Consider the following 21928-nt stretch of genomic DNA (forward strand, 5'->3'; position numbering starts at 1 on the left):
CGAATTAAGTTTTACAAAGCAATGGCCGTTGCCACACTTCGTTTTGAAGTGGATCGGGGGTCGTTTACTAACGACAGTGAAGTAGGTGAAGAGAGATTTGTTAGGACTGTGCAAGGCTGTACGAGAGTAGACAGACTGAGAGACATTAGGAAGAAACTTAACATACTCAAGGTAAGGAATAAAAGTGAAGACAACACAAAAAAATGGAGTGAACATCCGGACAGATTTCACGGCGGCAAACAAGCTTACAAAGTCTGGAATTATACTCCAGGAGTCTGTGAATGCTAAGAAAGTTAAGAATATTAGAAGTACCATTCTGTAGAGACACTTTCCCACGGAATACATGTATTATACGACCTCTTTTACACTACTCGCCACTAAAATTGCTACACTACGAAGATGACGTGCTACAGACGCGAAATTTAACCGACTGGAAGAAGATGCTGTGATGTGCAAATGATTAGCTTTTCAGAGCATTCACACAAGATTGGAGCCGGTGGCGACACCTACAACGTGCTAACATGAGGAAAGTTTCCAACCGATTTCTGATACAAAAATAGCAGTTGACCGGCGTTGCCTGGTGAAACGTTGTTGTGATGCTTTGTGTAAGGAGGATAAACGCGTACCATCACGTTTCCGACTTTGATAAAGGTCGGATTGTAGCCTATCGCGATTGCGGTTTATCGTATTGGTCCAGGTCGAATGATTATTAGCAGCATATGGAATCGGTGGGTTCAGGAGGGTAATACGGAACGCCGTGCTGAATCCCAACGGCGTCGTATCACTAGCAGTCGAGATGACAGGCATCTTATCCACATGGCTGAAACGTATCGTGCAGCCACGTCTCGATCCCTGAGTCAACCATCAGCACGAACAGCTCGACGACGTTTGCAGCAGCATGGACTATCAGCTCGGAGACCATGGCTACGGTTACCCTTGACGCTGTATCACAGACAGGAGCGCCTGCGATAGTGTACTCAACGACGAACCTGGGTGCACGAATGGTAAAATGTCTTTTTCGGATGAATCAAGGTTCTGTTTACAGCATCATGATGGTCGCATCCGTGTTTGGCGACATCGCGGTGAACGCACATTTGGAGCGTGTATCCGTTATCGGCGTACTGGCGTATCACCAGACGTGATGGTATGGGGTGCCATTGGTTACGCGTCTCGGACACATCTTGTTCGCATTGACGGCACTTTGAACAGTGGACGTTACATTTCTGATGTGTTACAACCCGTGGTTCTACCCTTCATTCGATCCCTGCGAAACCCTACATTTCAGCTGGATAATGCACGACCGTATGTTGTAGGTCCTGTACGGGCCTTTCTGGATACAGAAAATGTTCGACTGCTGCCCTGGCCAGCACATTCTTCAGATCTCTCACCAATTGAAAACGTCTGGTCAATGGTGGCCGAGCAACTGGCTCGTGACAATACGCCAGTCAGAACTCTTGGTGAACTGTGGTATCGTGTTGAAGCTGCAGGGGCAGCTGTACCTGTACACGCCATCCAAGCTCTGTTTGACTCAATGCCTAGGCGTATCAAGGCTGTTATTACGGCCAGAGGTGGTTGTTCTGGGTACTTATTTCTCAGGATCTATGCACCCAAATTGCGTGAAAAACTAATCACATGTCAGTTCTAGTATAATATATATCACATGTCAGGTCTAGTGTAATATATTTGTCCAATGAATAACCGTTTATCATCTGCATTTCTTCTTGCTGTAGCAATTTTAATGGCCAGTGGTGTAGAAACACCTGAGGGTAGGTTTTCAGAATGCTATAAATAAATAACAGGTAATACCATCAATAATAATAAGAATGACAGATAGTAATAATAAATACCTGCGACGTCCTCGGTGTCGCTGTCGCTGGTGGGGGATGAGATTGGCGCCTGGAAGCGGCGCAGCCTGCGCAAAGCCCTCAGCCGCCTCCGCCGCGCCCTCAACCGCCTCCTCTCCCTCAGCGTCATCTTTGCTCTCTGCTGCGCCTCCTGCACGGCATCATCAACCATTATCATCAATACACACACTTGAGGTGCGTTTACGACTGTGCGCCTTCAGACTAGTCTTCGTGCGGCTGTAGCTTGTTGCACATGGAAGTACAGACGCCCATTGTGAACACAGTTGTGAATGGAACCATGCGCACGCAGATGTTGAGGAAGAGGCATGCGACCTGCAAGCGTGTCTACGTGCGTGTGGGGCAAGCACAGTCGTACGATGACTAGACGCACAGGTGTAAACACTCCTTCACAAGTAAACCTACCCAAGGGATACACTTCGATATCGATCGGCTTTGAATATGTCATATTGTAGAGCAAAACAAGACACAAATATATTTATTATACGTGCCCATAAGGCGATGTAAGAGGGTGAAATAGCCGTTTAAAAAAAACTTTAGCTTCAGATTTGTGCATGAATACCGTTGAAACGGTAACAGCTAAAAAGAACTTCAAATAAAAGTTCCATGGTTTTTAATGTACGTTAAAACTGTGCACCCAGATTTGTCGAAAAAAGTAATTTTTTTCCACAGTCACCCCCCCACACACACACACTATTTTGATTCCCATATCGATATTGGACTAATTACAAAACGTACAGCATTGTTAACACCAAACTCATTCATATATGGTGAAGTGGTATTACAAAGACGCACTTGTCAGTAATAACCTTGGAATCTCCCTATATCGCTAAACATCCGCCCTACAGGTGTCTCCTTCAGTGAAGCTTATTTCTGACAAACGCGCCTTTGGAATACCACTTCATCATGTATGACTGAATTTCGTATTAACCATGCTATACGTTTCGCTGTTAGTTAAATGTAGAAATGAGAAAAAAATAGTGGAGAGAGGATTTCGAAAAAAATTTCTTTTAGAGAAACCTGGATGCATCGTTGTAACGTACATTAAATACCGTAGAACTTGTTACCTTTTTAACGTCTGTTAGCGTTTCAAAGCTGTTCATCCAGAAATATTCAACTTCATTTTTTGAAGGCTGTGTTTCACCCCTTACTGGCCCTATGGCACGTATAAAAATACTTGTGTCTTATTTTGCTACAACATATTCAAAGCCGTTCATAATCTAAGTCCATCGCTTGGGTATGCTTAATGACCACATTTGTACGAAAAATTTTGTAGTAAAATCTTAATATGTTAGCTATCGATGGACGAAGATGTATTTACATTTTCTCACCCCTTGCTAGGCAGGTGTTTCTCACCCCCCAGCCCCAGTGATTGTCGCCTGACAGTAAGGAATATGTGTACCATGTTTGGTCGAAATCGGTCCACTCGTATAAGAGGAGTTGTGGAACATACATACATACATACATATACACACACACACACACACACACACACACACACACACACACACACATCCACACTCGTACAACAACAAACATACTCAGCAAGCAATTGTTATTTTTGTTAACTGTGTTATTACCGGTTTCTGGGGTATTAGTTTGTTGCTGGCACTTTATCACTTACGTGGAAAAAAATTGTATTTAATTACATTAAAAAATACAAATAAAACAATGCTACGTGACTGAAATATAAAATAAAGTTTCTGTTCTGAATTACAGTTATTGTAGATAGCAGTGACAGTTCCGAATCGGCCGGACGTAGGTGGCCGAGAGGTTCTAGACGCTTCAGTCTGGAACCGCGCGACCGCTACGGTCGCAGGTTCGAATCCTGCCACGAGCATGGATGTGTATGATGTCCTTAGGTTTAAGTAGTTCTAAGTTCTAGGGGACTGATGACCTCAGATGTTAAGTCCCATAGTGCTCAGAGCCATTTGAACCAGTTCTGAATTCAGTATTACAGAATTTGCATTAAATGTGCTAGTATGACGTAGATAAAGTCAGCTATAAGGGAGTCAATATTTCTACGATTTACCTCAGACGGATACGGCTATAAGGAATATTCAAGCTATAGATTTCACTTTGAACGTAAAACAGCAACTGCTCGTTGGTCGTAAATTCGGGTTGTAATGAAGCTAAATACGTATGTTTAATATTTTCGGCTAATTAACGAACAAACAAGATAATGGTAACAGGAAGTAATCCATGACAGATGTCTGAAGTGGTGCTGGAGGCAACTGACACCATGAATCCTGCAGGACTGTCCGCAATATCCGTAAAAGTACGAGAGGGTGGAGATCTCTTCTGAACAGCACGTTGCAAGGCATCCCACATATGCTCAATAATGTTCATGCCTGGGGAGTTTGGTGGCCAGCGGAAGTGTTTAAACTCAGAAGAGTGTTCCTACAGCCCCTCTGTAGCAATTCTGGATGTGTGGAGTGTCGTATTGTCCTGCTGGAATTGCCCAAGTCCGTCGAAATGCACAATGGACATGAATAGATGCAGGTGGTCAGACAGGATGCTTACGTACGTGTCACCTATGAGAGTCCTATCTAGACGTATCAGGGGTCCCATATCACTCCAACTGCACACGCCCCACACCATTACAGAGCCTCCACCATCTTCAACAGTCCCCTGCTGACATGCAGCGTCCATGGACTCATGAGGTTGTCTCCATACCCGTACACGTCCATACACTCGATACAATTTGAATCAAGACTCGTCCGACCAGGTAACATGTTTCCCGTCATCAACAGTCCAACGTCGGTGTTGACGGGCCCCGGCGAGGCGTAAAGCTTTGTGTCGTGTAGTCATCAAGGGTACAGGAGTGGGCCTTCGACTCCGAAAGCCCATATCGATGATATTCCGTTGAATGGTTCGCACGCTGACATGTGTTGATGGCTCAGCACTGAAATCTGTAGCAATTTGCGGAGGGATTGCACTTCTGTCAAGTTGAACGAACCTCTTCAGTCGCCGTTGGTCCCGTTCATGCAGTATCTTTTTCCGATCGCAGAGATGTCGGAGATTTGATGTTTTACCGGATTCCTGAAATTCACGGTACACTCGTGAAATGGCCGTAAGGGAAAATCTCCACTTCATCGCTACCTCGGAGATGCTGTATCCCATCGCTCGTGCGCTGACTGTATCACCACGTTCAAACTCACTTAACTCTTGATATCCTGCCATTGTAGCAGCAGTAACAGATCTCACTGCGCCAGACACTTGTTGTCTTACATAGACGCTGCCGAACTCAGCGCCGTATTTGGCCTGTTTACATATCTCTGTATCGCTTCAGTGTATTACGACCAACTAATAAGCTATCTTAAGTTCTGATTACGACGTAGTATTTGCAGAAAAGAAAGTAAGAGAGAGATTTATTGATAATTCAGAATTTTTGTTATACTTAAATGCAGACGAGTAATATCTCAGTAGCAGAATTCAAAGATATTGCCATTTGACGCGAGAAAATTTACCGCACTGAACAAATTATAGCGATTTATTACATTAGTAGAATTCTTGAAGGCTTAAGAGTTAATTTTCGCCTAAGCTAATGCGAGGTTAAGATTATTACGAATAAAATAAAATTTTTCTGGACTCACTGCGAGTAGAATTTTTATGTATATTAAGATTCCAGTACGAAGCATTAAGCTTAATAAGTCTCGCCGAGTGACGTACAATTGTTGAGTTTACGAAAGTCTATTTCTTGTTGTATGCTGCACAGAAACGGTACTTAGCCTTATTGGTTGCGAAGCTAAGTAAAAAATATTTGTGTAGGTTGGTGTCGCACCTTGTTCCACTCATCAGACTTTGAATAATAATCAGTCTCTAAACACCCCTGGAATTCTCTGAGACTAGTTTTCCATTACGAGTAAATAACATCTACTCTAATATAAACACTATACGTGTAATCATTTGTGGTGTGCTGAACGTTAAGTGCACTCGGGTATCTAATGCCCTAGGCAACAGTTACGACGTCCAATAAAGGCACTGTGACGTTAGTACAATGACTCACTCTGTCTTTGCTATCCAAAAGTAGGGAGTGCACGGGTTAACACGTCGCCACAGCTCAACTGTTAGTCATTTTCTTTCTGCATATACTTTATAAATATTTTGTGGAAGTTGTATGAATTATGATGAAAAGTTCTTCGCCACTGTGAAAACGAAACAGCTGCCACCTAGCCAACAGCCGCCATAATTCGAGAGAGCAGCTAACGTTATCAAACTCTTATCTGTTGTCGTGGCCAAGCGGAGGAGTATTTGCCTGGTAATTGGAAGGCTGTGGGATTGAATTCAAGCTAGATCACTTTTATTCACTTTGCCTTTTTACCTATCATTCACTTCTCAATGATATGGAGATTAGCTAGAAACGAACTTGGCTCGGATTCCACGTTATACTGTAGCTCCTCTTTCCCCCATTGGATTGATTAGTGACGTTCAGTAGATTGCAATCGTTTCACATCAACTGCATAACGAAAAAAACTTACGAATCCAAGACACCTGATCTTCAATTTTTTGTGCATAAAGTAAAACGTTTTCAAAAAATCTACTTTAGTATGGAATGCAGTTTTGCTTCGTTTATATAAAGAAAGTTTTGCAGCAGATGATTCAGCTTTAAGTTTTCTGCTTCTTTGAATCAAACGTAGATGTGAACACGACTGCTTGCGTGGTGGGGTGAAAAATCATGCGACAAAAGGTCTGCGACAAAAAACTGCGGCCACGCGTCTCAACGATGAATCTGTGCATACTAAGCTTTACAACAGGAATGCTATCACACGCTGCATGTTTCTTTTTCCCACCTGCAGAAAAATGCTCCTGTCGCAGCACAAAAAAGGCTAGTACGTTCATCTTGAAAAGATCGACAGAAAATTGGGAAACCCTCTGCCTTCCTCACCAAAAATTTTGGGGTGCAAACACATTCGCGCTCGTTTAACACAGAACATTCTAAATCCTCTTACTCAGTCTCTCTTTGTGGTTAAGCCTTCGTAACTCTCTCTACCACTATCTATATACGCCTCTTTCCCATTGATTTACAGTATATCCCACTGCCACTGTCTGTTCTCTCTCATTTATACCGTCTCCTTTTGGTTTCTTTCCTACTACCACTGTCGCCAGCTAAAAAATTCTGGGGGGGAGGGGGGGGGGGTTTGCAACTTATTTCTTCCCTTATACCGACGAATTTAACATTTTGGTCCAAAATTCGTTTTCCCCTATACCTACGTGTTAAAGTTCGCTGGTATGGGAGAGTCCAGACCCCCTACCCTAAAGTGAATGTATGGTACTCACTCTTCCGTAATTTTCGTTTCCACTGTCTCCTTTCTATTTTGCTCCCATTGTTTCTATCTACAACCATCTCTCTCTCTTTTACTGCCACTGTCTATCACTGACAGTCAGTATCTCCTCTCTTCCTTGGATCCCACTGCTACTGCCTACATCCACCTTTTTTCTCTTTCACTGCCACTTTCTGTTCCCTACCACCACTGTCTCCTCTCTCTTTCTCTCCTACTGGCACTATCTCCTCTCTCTTCCACAGCCTGTCTGTTACTCTCTTTCACCACAACAAAAACGCGAATACGTTCACATGCCCAAATTTGTGGTGCGGGAGGCGAAAAGAGGATTCGCTTTTTTTGTACTGCGACGGGAGAATTTTTCCGCTGGTTCCTTTCTTTTCCCTGCTTCAGCAAAATGTGTTGCTTATATCAAACGAATTTTATAGGTCAATAAAGATTTGACAGTTTCTTTATATGCTTCGATACATTCATCAACTTTGATACATACAAACAACAAATAACTACGCATAATGTAAGATTAACATAAAATCGCTTGTTATACATTATTTTTGAATATCTTGCTCATCGATTCCAATTCATCGAAAACACACGTAAAAATGTATCAGAGAAATGTTTTAGTGACTTTGCAATCTTTCCAGTTTTACATAGTTTTTGGCAGTCATTTTAAGTTCTTTTTAGGAGTATTACGGCCCTTTTTTTTTTTTGGCAGTACAGTAACACTTTGATCATATTTGTATAGACGTGAAGCGCCCATTAAACAGAGAAAGCGCGTCATAAAATTTTATTGGTGAACAAATGCTAACAAAAACATAGATTTGTGACCTCAGACGCCTCGCAAGGCCCTAAAACCTCTGTCATGTGTTCACTGCGTCAATGAGAATAACATTTACCCCTAAGATCCGATATTACGTGCATAAGCACGGTAACTTTGAACCTCTGCATCTCGGTAACGAACAATGAATATTAAAAAAGTTTCAAGATTCCCAGAGAACATCATCTTAAGAACACATAGTAAAAATTTCGACGATCTGTCATGAATAGAAATTACAGAACTGGTCATCCCCACAACAGATACTTTTCGTACACCAATATCTTGGTTTTTCCGCGTTTTCCCAGAAACCGCTCATGAAAAAATTTGCTTTTATAACCTGTCTGAGGTCTACTTTAGGCCACACCTAATATAAATGAACCAACCGAGTAGCTCAATTTGTCCTGGCTGGAGGAAGTGTGTAATGTTTAAATTCTGACCTCGTACTTATAGGATACAAATGGTCGCTACGCCAAGGGCTATCCAAAACACTTGCCCCTTATCTCTGTGATCAAAAAAGCCTGCGGCATGATCCACTGAAAAAAAAAGGCATTCTGGCGGGCGGCTTTTTGGAGCATAGTGGTTCCGTGCACAGACCTATCAGACATGTAACTGTACCCATTACTTGCATAGAATATTTGCGCTGCTAGTAAGCAGATAATTACATTATGATGCGCTCAAATAATTTTTTGTATTCAGTGGCTTTCGGAAAGTGATAACACAGCCATCTCAGCACTGGGAACATTAAACCGGATGATTTTTACAAACGATCAAAGATTCGAAGTTATCACACAGCTGCGCTGTTGTTTGTTTGTAGTAACATGGCGACTACACCACAAGAGAAACTTTGTTTGTGTTGGAATTTGCTCAAAGTGAGTCCGTTGTTCGATCAAGTGCACTGTGCATTATGCCATCGATTCAGCAAGAAGCCGCTTCTGCACAAACCGATTTATGACTCCCATACAAAATTACTGAGAGTTGGTTGTATACGCAGAGGGAAGAGCACTGGTCGGCCAGGGACGCCTAGTGAAGATGTCGAGCGTATCCCAGATGCTTCCATGCGGATCCGTCGAAGTCCGCAAGACATGCAGACAAGGAACTTTAGTTTCCTCAAAAAAACCGTGTGGCGTGTTCTGAAACGACGTCCGCATATGAAGCATTTAAATTTGCAGCAATTGCGTCCCGGCGACCAGAACAGAAGGTACGAATTTTGCATTTGAGTTTTCCTGGATATGGCAGAGGACACTTTCGAACAACTCAACTTTTCGGGCAATCGACGTTTCATCTATCGGGCAAAGTAAACCGCCATAAAATTTGGAGATCACAAAATAATGACTTCGTCGTCGAACACGAAAGAGACTCTCTGAAATAGGATGCTTTTTGTACCGTTTCTGCTAGCAAACTTAATGGACCTTTCTTTTCTGCGGATAAAAGTTGTGACAGAAATACCATACCTGGACGTGCTGCAAAACCGGTTGTTTCCTGAACTGCGCGAAGTTTCCAATGATTTCATTTTCATCATGACGGCACCCCGCCTCGCTTTCACCTTGAGTTGCGGCAAATTGCTGTCAAGCACCAGCCCATAATGTTGGGCTGAAAGAGGTAAACAACAAGATCTTGTTCATTGCTTTTAACGTCCCAAGTCATCAGACCTCAAGTGAACCTTGCGATTTTTTCCGTGGGGGTGAGTCAAAGGCAGGGTATTTGTCTCTGTCTATGGAATTACTCTTTACGAGGTGAGAAACAGAATTGGTGAAAATGTCATTTCAATAAACAGGGACCTTTTGATTGGTGTGAGGAATGAAACTGACTACCATTTAGATGTTTCTCGAGCAACGCGTGGCGTCCATGTTGAGTATATGGTACGGAGTCTATGTGAACAAAAGGTTTGATCTTCCTCTATCCAGTGACATGCGGAATGCGTTTCTATCTTCCATAATTTGTCTGTGATCAACAACTGAAATATGTTCTTTCTTTCTGAATCACCCAGCGAACGTTAACTGGCGCCCAGGCCGCAACACATAACACTTTCCAGAATGAGATTTTCACTCTGCAGCGGAGTGTGCGCTGATATGAAACTTCCTGGCAGATTAAAACTGTGTGCCCGACCGAGACTCGAACTCGGGACCTTTGCCTTTCACGGGCAAGTGCTCTACCAACTGAGCTACCGAAGCACGACTCACGCCCGGTACTCACAGCTTTACTTATGCCAGTACCTCGTCTCCTGCCTTCCAAACTTTACAGAAGCTCTCCTGCGAACCTTGCAGAACTAGCACTCCTGAAAGAAAGGATATTGCGGAGACATGGCTTAGCCACAGCCTGGGGGATGTTTCCAGAATGAGATTTTCACTCTGCAGCGGAGTGTGCGCTGATATGAAACTTCCTGGCAGATTAAAACTGTGTGCCCGACCGAGACTCGAACTCGGGACCTTTGCCTTTCACGGGCAAGTGCTCTACCAACTGAGCTACCGAAGCACGACTCACGCCCGGTACTCACAGCTTTACTTCTGCCAGTACCTCGTCTCCTGCCTTCCAAACTTTACAGAAGCTCTCCTGCGAACCTTGCAGAACTAGCACTCATGAAAGAAAGGATATTGCGGAGACATGGCTTAGCCACAGCCTGGGGGAAGTTTCCAGAATGAGATTTTCACTCTGCAGCAGGTTTGAATCCTGCCTCGGGCATGGATGTGTATGATGTCGTTAGGTAGTTCTAAGTCTAGGGAACTGATGACCTCAGATGTTAAGTCCCATAGTGCTCAGAGCCATTTGAACATCCGCCGATGATATGTATGTTTACGAAGTTACACTGATTACACTGTCATCTGACGATGTCTTCTGACTGCTTGTTTATTTGTCGGGCAGTATATACGACATCACAATGAAGTGAGCTCCACGATTAATAAAAACATTTGGTACTCACTTCATTTTAAAGACATATCTACATCTACATAAACACCCCATAAGCCATTACACAGTGCACATCTTACCAACATTATCCATCTTTTTTCCTATTCCATCCAAGAATTGAGGGAGGAAAAAATGGCGTCTACATGTTGTTTTAACTTGAGGCAACTAAACATCTCGAAAACAAAGCTTCGTAAGAAAAGAAAATGTTCGAGGTGAAAAGTTCATATTAGTGAAGGAGGTATTTGTCGGTGCCACAGCTGGCAAACTCGTAACCACCCCTTCTGTGCGGTGGGATCAATTCGTATTTTCATTTAATTGCACATTTGGATACTAAGCCAAAAAATACTTAGGGTTTATTCACACCATTGTTTTGCATTCTTGGTACATGACGCTTTAATTGACAAATATCAAGTGTGCCTGTTTTTGCATTTAAGAACAGTCGCATCCGATTCTACAATTCATTTACCATGTAAATGTAAACCTTTGTGTTCTAATGGTTGATACTGATGTTCAAACGTTACTTGAATGTTGCAATTGTGTTGTACACTACAAATAATATGGCTAGGCATTGATATTTCTGGCATATAAATTACTTGAATGGTAACGTAGAGTTCTTGTTCCTTACGGGGTTGTTGTGGTAGGTCTCCAAACCATAGCAATGCGTGATTTCGGTGGCCCGTCATAAGAGTGACTCGTTTCGCTGTGTGTTTCCATCCAATCGCCGTAAACACTCGCGCTGGCTGTTTCGTGGCTATCAGCAGAATACAAACCACAACCGCTGTAATAACTTAAAATACTGATGAAGTGACTGACTGGCGTACCTGCCATGGTTACTTCCCGAAATGCATCACCCCAATGGTGCAGAGGCAAGGGAACCACCGACATCACGCATCCCGAAGGGAACAGAGAAAACTGTTACATCAACGTCTTTGTTCCTGGATCACGCTAAATATAGTTTCTACACAGTCAAGTTAATTTCGAATATAACTGTCAACCGATGGAAGATAAATCCTTAAACTTACATCGTAAATGAAATATGGAATCAAATGCGTCGGTTCTTAATTGCCAAATCAGGCACACTTGATATTTGTCGATTATACCGCCATCTACGACGAATGGAAAACAATGGAGTGAGTAAACCGCAACACATTTTTTGGCGCAGTATCCGAACATGCTATAAAAATGCGAAATTCCTATTTGAAAATGCACAATTGACCCCGCCTACGCAGGAGTAGTGGTTCGGAGGTGGCGAGTTGTAGCTCAGACAGGTGTCTCCTTTACTAATCTTAACTTTACTCCTGCAACATTTCTTTTTCGTATGACGCGACGTTTTCGAGATATGTAGTAGTCTCAAGTTAAAACAGCCATCATGTAAAACTTCCTGGCAGATTAAAACTGTGTGCTGGACCGAGACTCGAACTCGGGACTTTGCCTTTCGCGGGCAAGTGCTCTACCATCTGAGCTACCCAAGCATGACTCACGCACCGTCCTCACAGCCAGTATCTCGTCTCCTACCTTCCAAACTTTACAGAAGCTCTCCTGCGAACCTTGAAGAGCTGCAGAATCTGCCAGGAACTTTCATATCAGCGCACACTCCGCTGCAGAGTGAAAATCTCATTCTGGAGCCATCAATGTATATGCCACTGTAAGCACTATCATCTCTCTTGTCTGTTGCTCATGATACCTACCTGAATTACGTCCGTGGCTTGCATAATGGTCGCGCTTTCATCTTCGATTACAAGTTCTCTGAATTTACCAGCGGAGCTATGCGTGAACAGCGTCGACTTTCATCCAAGGCATCTCACTTAGTTCCTCCGGCATTTTTGCCACATGTTATACCGACCGGTTAAAATCCTAGCGGCGTGTATCTGAATTCTCCGAGGTTTGGTGTCAAGCCCGCTTGTTAAGGACTTCAAATACTGAAACAATATATTAGGACGGATCGCACTAGCGTTTTGTTTACGATTTCCTTTGCAGGTGCACTACAATTTCCCAGAACCCTTCAATTGTTCCACTGAATGTTCCACTCGTCTTCGTAAGTACTTATTTTACTTGTTCGTCCAATTTCATAACCGCGCAGTCTCAGGCGCCTTGTCACGGTCCGTCCTTAGTTTAAGTTAGATTAAGTAGTGCGTAAGCTTAGGGACCGATAACCTCAGCAGTTTGGTCCCATAAGGAAGACCTTACTACAAATTTCCAATTTCATATTGCTTCCTAGAACTACATTCGCTTATACGTGGATGAGGACTGGAGACAGTGGAATGTTTCAGATAGATGATACAATGGTAAGACAAAGATTTAGGAACCAGGATTAAATTGTAAGGCATTTTCAGGGGCAGATGTGGACTCTGACCACAATCTATTGGTTATGAACTGTAGATTAAAACTGAAGAAACTGCAAAAATGTGAGAATTTAAGAAATTGGGGACTGGGTACACTGAAAGAATCAGACGTTGTATAGATCGTGATTTTTTTCTGTTTTCCCTTTCCCTATTTCCCTTGGTTGCTCTATAAATTCTTGGAGTTGCATAGACGGTACATACCTCCACAGTTGTAGAGAATTTCCGAGACAGCATTAGAGACCGACAGACAAGAACGGAACGGAAGAAATAAATACAGCAGAACAAGAATGGGTAGCTTTGCGAGTGGAACAGTAAAGGCAGCAGAGGATCAAGTAGATAAAACGACGAGGGCTAGTAGAAATCCTTGGGTAACAGAAGAGAGATTAAATTTAATTGATTGAAGTAGAAAATATAAAAATGCAGTAATGGAACCGGGCAAAAAGGGATACAGACGTGTCAAAAATGAGATCGAAAGGAAGCGCAAAATAGCTAAGCAGGGATGGCTAGAGGACAAATGTAGGGATGTAGAGGCATATATAACTAGGGGTAAGGTAGATACTGCCTACAGCAAAATTAAAAGAGAACCACCTGTATGAATATCAAGAGCTCAGATGGAAAACCAGTTCTAAGCAAAGAAGAGAAAGCAGAAGTATATAGAGGGTCTATACAAGAGCGATGTACTTGAGGGCAATATGATGGAAAAGGAAGAGGACGTAGACGAAGATGAAATGGGAGATTATTATGATACTGCGTGGAGAGTTTGACAGAGCGCTGAAAGACCTGAGTCGAAACAAGGCCCCGGGAGTAGACAACATTCCATTAGAATCAGTGACAGTCTTGGAAGAGTCAGCCCTGACGAAACACTACTATCTCGTGAGCAAGATGTATGAGACATGCGAAACACCCTCAGACTCCAAGAAGAATACAATGATTCCAATTCCAAAGAAAGCAGGTGTGAAAATCACAGAACTATCGGTTTAACAAGTCACGGCTGCAAAATACTAACACGAATTCTTTACAGACGAATGGAAAAACTGTTAGAAGCCGACCTCAGGGAAAATCAGTTTGGATTCCATAGAAATGTTGGAACACATGAGGCAATACTGAGCCTACGACTTATCTTGGAAGACAGATTAAGGAAAGGCAAACCTACGTTTCTAGCATTTGTAGACTTAGAGAAAGCTTTTGACAATGTTGACTGCAATGCTCTCTTTCAAATTCTAAAGGTGGCGGGGGTAGAATACAGGGAGCGAAAGGCTATTTACAATTTGTACAGAAACCAGATGGCAGTTATAAGAGCCGAGGGGCATGAAAGGGAAGCAGTGGTTGCTAAGGGAGTGAGGCAGGGTTATAGCCTCTCCCCGATGTTATTCAATCTGTATATTGAGCAAGCAGTAAAGGAAACAAAAGAAAAGTTCGGAGTAGGTATTAAAATCCATGGAGAAGAAATAAAAACTTTGAGCTTTGCCGATGAAGTTGTAATTCTGTCAGAGACAGCAAGGACCTGGAAGAGCAGTTGAACGGAATGGACAGTGTTTGAAAGGAGGGTATCAGATGAACATCAACAACAGCAAAACGAGGATAATAGAATGTAGTCGAATTAGATTAGGAAATGAGACACTTAAAGTAGTAAAGGAGTTTTGGTATTTGGGGAGAAAAATAACTCATGATGGTCGACGTAGGGGAGATATAAAATGTAGACTGTCTATGGCAAGGAAAGCATTTCTGAAGAAGAGAATTTTGTTAACATCGAAGTCTTTTTTGAAAGTATTTGTATGGAGCGCAGGCACGTACGGAAGTGAAACATGGACGATAAATAGTTTAGACAAGAAGAAAATAGAAGCTTTCGAAATGTGGTACTACAGAAGAATGCTGAAGATCAGATGGGTCAATCACGGAACTAATGAGCAGGTACTGAATAGAACTGGGGAGAAGAGGAATTTGTGGCACAACTTGATTAGAAGAAGGGATCGGTCGGTAGGACGCGTTCTGAGGCGTCAAGGGATCACCAATTTAATACTGGAGAGCAGCGAGAAGGATAAAAATCGTAGAGGGAGACCAAGAGATGAATGCACTATGTAGATTCAGAAGGATGTAGGTTGCAGTACGTATTTGGGGATGAAAAAGCTTGTACAGGATAGAATAGCATAGAGAGCTGCGTCAAACCAGTCTCCGGACTGAAGACTACAACAAAAAACATTACATTCGCTATAATGATGAAAATCATTTGAACACCCTCACGTAATGCTGAACTGACCATTAGGTATCCTAAGAGGTGGACCTCACTGTACGAAAAGCGAAATGTACTGTGAAACATCACTTTTCTGTTGGTGACTACCACACTACTAAAAAATTAATAGGATCCAGCGTGGAGCGTAAAATTTCCTTAAGGAGTACGATAGAGAAACAACGTTATTTTCATAGTTACGACGAATATCGCTCGTCCTTATAACAAGTTACTTTCACCTTGCTCTGTTCCCCTCTTACTTCACTATTAGCACTACACATTATGGCAAGTAACGTTCTCCAGGTATTTGTCAAAACCCCAACCTTCCATTGGCCTGCCACAGGGTATTGCATGATACGTTTCTTCCGCTTCCAGTCAAACGTGGCTCTTTACACCAGTTCAAGCGTCACTCAGCATTGACTGCAGAAATGTGTCGCTTACGATTAGATGCTCGACCGAAATACATCATCATTATTTTTAACTTTCTACGCACATTAATTGTGCTAGCCTGACAGTTCGTAGCATTTAGGAATTCACAAGGGATTCCTTCAGCTGATTTTTCACAAACAACCTCCGCTATTCTCGACATTCTCTGTATGTGAAGTCTGCTCTTGGCTTAGCTCAGGTTGTCCCTTCGTGTTGCCACTTCACAATCACATCATCGACAGTCGACTTGGGCATCTTTAGAAGCGTTGATATGTTCCTGCTGCATTTGTTACTCAGGTAACATCCAATGACTAATCCTCGTTTGGACGCACTGAGCTGTCCCTACGGACCAATTTTGATGTTACTTGTTCTCTGCTGGCAACACAGTGCTCCCCGCCTCCTCTTACACTAAGCAGTAGTTAGCACACTCTATTCGTATTTATAAGGACGACGGTTCAAATCTCCGTTCGACCATCCTGATTTAGAATTTCCGTGATTTCTCCAGAGCGATCCATGCAAATGCCGGGACGGTTCCTTTGAAAGGGCACAGTCGATTTCAATCCCCATCCTTGAATCAATCTGAGCCTGTGCTCCGATTCTAGTGACCTTCGATGCTGACGGAACATGAAACCCTAATCTTCCTTCTTTCTATTTATACTGTCGTGTCCACCTTCCGTGAAGACTAGTGGTCAATTGTGCACTGCATGGGCATGTCCGGATAATTTCTATCAAATCGCGTACACCCGACATGCCTGTTGCTGAAGCCTTGTAAACATCGGTAAATACCTGTTGCTGAGAGGCTTCAGCATGTTTAATAACTCAACTAGCTGCTATACGCTGCACTCTTATCAGTAGCTGTACAATACTAGTGAACTCACAGCTCTCCAGAGTTAAAAGATAAATAGTAAGCACTCGATCGATACCTGATCGTTTGCTTTGAGTGATAAAAAGCTCTTCGTTTCTATAGTCTAAATGACTTCATACTCGAGAACCGGAATAAAGTAAGAAATGGTTTGTTTTACCGACCACCAGACTCAGTTGACACAGCTGCTGAAAGGTTCAAAGAAAACTCAAGTACTCGACTCATACAATTATAGTAGGTGATGGTTTGCATATACGTTGGCGAAAATACATGTTCAAAACCGGTTGTAGTCATTAAACATGTTCGAAACTCTACTAAATGCTTCCTCCGAAAATTGCTTTGTGTAATTAGTTCAGGAGCCACTCGACGTGTAAATGGTTGCGAAAACAATCTTTACCTCTAACTACCAAACAATCCTGAGCAAACAGAGAGCATCATGACAGATAAAGACATTAGTGACCACAAAGTCGTTGTATAGAGACGGGCCACCGTAAAATCAAAATTAATCAAAAGTAAACGCAAAATATATCTATAAAAAAAGTAGATAAAAATTCTGCTTGATGCCTTCCGAAGAGACAGTCTCCACTCCTTCAGAACTAGCTATGTAAGTGTACACCAGACGTGGGTCAAATTCAAATAGTATCTACAGCAATTGACAGATTTATGCCAAATAAATTAATAAGAGACGTAACTAATCCCTAAGGTCACAAAATAAGTCAGAACATTGCTGCTGAAGCAACGATAAGATGGAGCCAAATTTGTAAGTACGCACAATTCACGAGATTGACGAAATTTTGTAGAAGCTCGAAATTTAGAGCGAACTTCAAATCGAGATGCCTTTTATAGTTTCCACAACGAAATTCTTTCTCGAAGTAGGATAGAAAATCCAAAAGAGATTCTGATCGTCCGTAACGTACATCAGCGCAGGGCACAATACCCCACTGCACGATTGCGGTGGCAATGTTATCGATGACAGTGCCACAAAAGCGGGGTTACTAAATACGGTTTTCCGGAATTCCTTCGACTATGACGACTAAGTAAATATTCCAGAATTAGAGTAGGGAACAGCACCAAAATGAGTAACTGAGAAGTAGATATCGTCGGTGTAGCGAAGGAAGTTAAATCACTTAATAAAGGCAAGTCTTACGGTTCAGACTTCATACCAATTAGATTCCCTTTAGAGTATGCTGATATAATAGCTCTGTATTTAGTACTCACTGACGCTCTCGATCAACGAGAGATCAGATACTGACCTCTCTGGAAAGGAAATAGGAGTAATCCGCTGAATTACGTACCAATATCACCGACGTCGATTAGCAGTAAAATTCGGGAACATACACAGTTTTCGAGCATTATGATTTATCTCGAACGGAACGACCTATAAGGATGTGCTGAAAAGTAATGCCTCCGAATTTTTTATATGAAAACTCTAATCGCTTCTTAACTAAAACAAACGTTATTTACATTCTACACCTTCATTCTTCATGTCTACATATTTATCAACATAGTAACACTAGAGACGAACAAATTTCTCCAACGAGGGATCAGTTTGTTGATGCCTTCCCTGTAGAATGTTTGACTTTGTTGACGGGGTCACAACCTCACCTGTATTTGCACCTCTTGATCTCTATCAAAGTGAAGTCCTCAAAAGTGTTCTCCCAAGTTTTGAAATAGGTCAAAATCGGAAGGGACCAAGTCGGGGCTGTATGGAGGATGATCGATGACAGTGAGCCCGAGGGGTCCGCTTGGTGCAGATGTCGGAGCACTCGTGTGGGATCTGACTTTGTCATCCTGAAGGAGAGTATGCTGCATGTGAGAATGAACACTTCGAATTCGAAACTCAATTACAGTGCACTGTTTCTCACGCAGCGACATTATGTTACTGCAAGTACTGTCATTTTACACGCTACAATTTGGAGCCCTCTAGCGGCAGAGAGCTGCAAATACGAAGGCATGATGATTAAAGATGTAGATTGTTAATAAAGTTAGTTACATTTTTATAAAAAAAAATCGGAGGCATTAACTTCCAGCGTGTCATCGTATTGACGCGTAGCACAGATACAGAAAATATCGTTCCTGTAAAACTCAACTAGCACTTTATTCACACCCACTAGTGACCGTTACCGGCTGGAGATCTCAAACTGATTCCATATTTCTACACTACTGGCCATTAAAATTGCTACACCAAGAAGAAATGCAGATGATACACAGGTATTCATTGGACAAATATATTACACTAGAATGACAAGTGATTACATTTTCACGCAATTTGGGTGCATAGATCCTGCAACAGCGGTTGTGCATTATCCCGCTGAAATGCAGGGTTTCGCAGGGATCGAATGAAGGGTAGAGCCACGGGTCGTAACACATCTGAAATGTAACTTCCGCTGTTCAAAGTGCCGTCAATGCGAGCAAGAGGTGACCGAGACGTGTAACCAATGGCACCCCACACCATCACGCCCGGTGATACGCCAGTATGGCGATGACGAATACACGCTTCCAATGTGCGTTCACAGCGATGTCGCCAAACACGGATGCGACCATCATGATGCGTTAAACAGAACCTGGATTCATCCGAAAAAATGACGTTTTGCCATTCGTGCACCCGGGTTCGTCGTTGAGTACACCATCGCAGGCGCTCCTGTCTGTGATGCAGCTTCAAGGGTAACCGCAGCCATGGTCTCCGAGCTGATAGTCCATGCTGCTGCAAACGTCGTCGAACTGTTCGTGCAGATGGTTGTTGTCTTGCAAACGTCCCCATCTGTTGACTCAGGGATCGAGACGTGGCTGCACGATCCCTCACAGCCATGCGGATAAGTTGCCTGTCATCTCCACTGCTAGTGATACTAGGCCGTTGGGATGCAGAACGGCGTTCCGTATTACCCTCCTGAACACACCGATTCCATATTCTGCTAACAGTCATTTGATCTCGAACAATGTGAGTAGCGATGTCGCGATACGATAAACCGCAATCGCGATAGGCTACAATCCGACCTTTATCAAAGTCGGAAACGTTATGGTACGCATTTTTCCTCCTTACACGAGGCATCACAACAACGTTTCACCAAGCAGCGCCAGTCAACTGCTGTTTGTGTATGAGAAATCGGTTGGAAACTTCACTCATGTCAGCACTTTGTAGGTGTCGCCACCGGCACCAACCTTGTGTGAATGCTCTGAAAAGCTAATCATTTGCATATCACAGCATCTTCTTCCTGTCGGTTAAATTTCGCGTCTGTAGCACGTCATCTTCGTGGTGTAGCAATTTTAATGGCCAGTAGTGTCAGTTTTCAGACTGCTTTTGACACCGTTCCTAACACGCTGCTTTTAATCAAATTGCGTGCCTATGGAGTACCGTTTAGTTGCGCGCTTTGATTCGTGATTTTCTGTCAGAAAGGTCATAGTAGTAACTGACGGAAACTCATCCCGTAAAACAGAAGTGATATCTGGCGTTCCCCAAGGAAGCGTTGTAAATCCTCTGCTGTTCGTAGCCCATACATGCCACCAAAAATTACTCCGCTGGTTTTTTGTTGCTAGGTGGAGTCGCTTTACTTTTTATTATTTTTTTAATGGGATGCTACAGTTTGGTACTTACTTTTCTGATAGCGGCTATTTAGACGAATCTAATGATGTGTAACAGTAATATCTTTGAAGTTCAACGAATGTCACAAAGGTGGCATGATCGTCAATTTACAGAAGGTGTTCGAAGTGACGACCGTTGGTATCAATGCAGTGCTGAAATATTCTTATCATGGATTGAGTGGTATTCCTTATCCCATCGGCACTCGTCGAAGCGCATGCTCTGACATTTCTCTTACCTTCAGGTGCAGTTGGAACGTCTTTAGAAACAATGTCTGTTACGAATCCCCCCAAGAAAAAATCCAGAAGCGTCAAGTCTGGCTAACGAGCTGACCCCGACACATCTGCTCCGCGTCAAATCCAACGTTTTGGGAATCGTATGTGTAACTCGTTTCTAGCCATCAGCGAAAAATGTGTCGGACACCCATCATGTTGATACCACATTCTGCTCCTTGTTCCTAAAACTATTTCTTTCAACAACAGACCTAATGTTTCGTGCAGGAATGTGATGTACTTTCTACCATTAAGATTTCCTTCGATAAAACAGGGGCCTATAATTTTTTCCTCCAGAATCCAACACCGTACATTGATCGACCACAGTTTTTGGTGTGCCACTTGCCGCAGCCAATATAGATTTTCAGTTACCCAGTCATGCATGCTATGCAAATTAACATTTCCATGTTTCGTGAATGTAGCCTCGTCAGTAAATAAAATCAAATTAATATATGTGTCATCCCTCTGTATCTGAAGTTGAGCCCATCGGCAGAATTCAATGCGATGCATACAATCTGTACAAGTTACTTCTTGGCGGAGACTGATACGGTACGGATGATATTTATGGCGATGCAGAACACAAACAACACAACTCTGGCTCATACCAGATTTCCTTTCGATTTGACGCTAACACATGAATCACGAACCAGTGGCAAGAGTACCAATTTCCGTTTCCGTTAGTAGCTTTCCTTTGCCGGATATCTTTCCGATGAGCTAAAGATCCAGTTGTTCTCAGTTTATCATACACATATTTAAATGAACGACTTGTAGGGATTTCTTTCAGCGTATAAGTCTCTAGCTCTCACTGAATTTCGTTCAAGCTCTCACTGAATTTCGTTGGCATTCTCCATAACTGAGAAGCATATCGACTTGTTCTTCGAAGGAGTACATCATTCACATTAGCTTGATTCGACGATACTAGTCCTACCGATCCTATTAGCATTGTATTGCGAAACCGTTGAATGGTGTTTACATGTCAGTGGCACGTTAGATGGATACGCCGCATTCAGCGAATATGCACGATATACGAGAGAGAATTGTCAGGCGTCCTCTTGGGTAAAATATTCCGGAGGTAAAATAGTCTCCCATTCGGATCTCCGGGCGGGGACTACTCAGGAGGACGCTGTTTTCAGGAGAAAGAAAACTGGCGTTCTATGGATCGGAGCGTGGAATGTCAGATCCCTTAATCGAGCAGGTAGGTTAGAAAATTTAGAAAGGGAAATGGGTAGGTTAAAGTTGGATATAGTGGGAATTAGTTAAGTTCGGTGGCAGGAGGAACACGACTTTTGGTCAAGTGAATACAGGGTTATAAATACAAAATCAAATAGGGGTAATGCAGGAGTAGGTTTAATAATGAATA

General features: G+C 42.7%; 2 non-coding genes across 2 annotated transcripts; both read right to left on the bottom strand.

Annotated features, from left to right (window-relative positions):
• Positions 1 to 10055: 10055 nt before the first annotated feature.
• Trnas-uga lies at positions 10056 to 10130 on the bottom strand. The gene has a single exon. It is a non-coding gene; the product is annotated as a tRNA-Ser (tRNA).
• Positions 10131 to 10356: 226 nt separating this feature from the next.
• On the bottom strand, positions 10357 to 10431 carry Trnas-uga. Its single transcript has one exon. It is a non-coding gene; the product is annotated as a tRNA-Ser (tRNA).
• Positions 10432 to 21928: the final 11497 nt, after the last annotated feature.

This window comes from Schistocerca piceifrons, chromosome 2, assembly GCF_021461385.2.
Source record: "Schistocerca piceifrons isolate TAMUIC-IGC-003096 chromosome 2, iqSchPice1.1, whole genome shotgun sequence".
NCBI lineage: Eukaryota > Metazoa > Arthropoda > Insecta > Orthoptera > Acrididae > Schistocerca > Schistocerca piceifrons.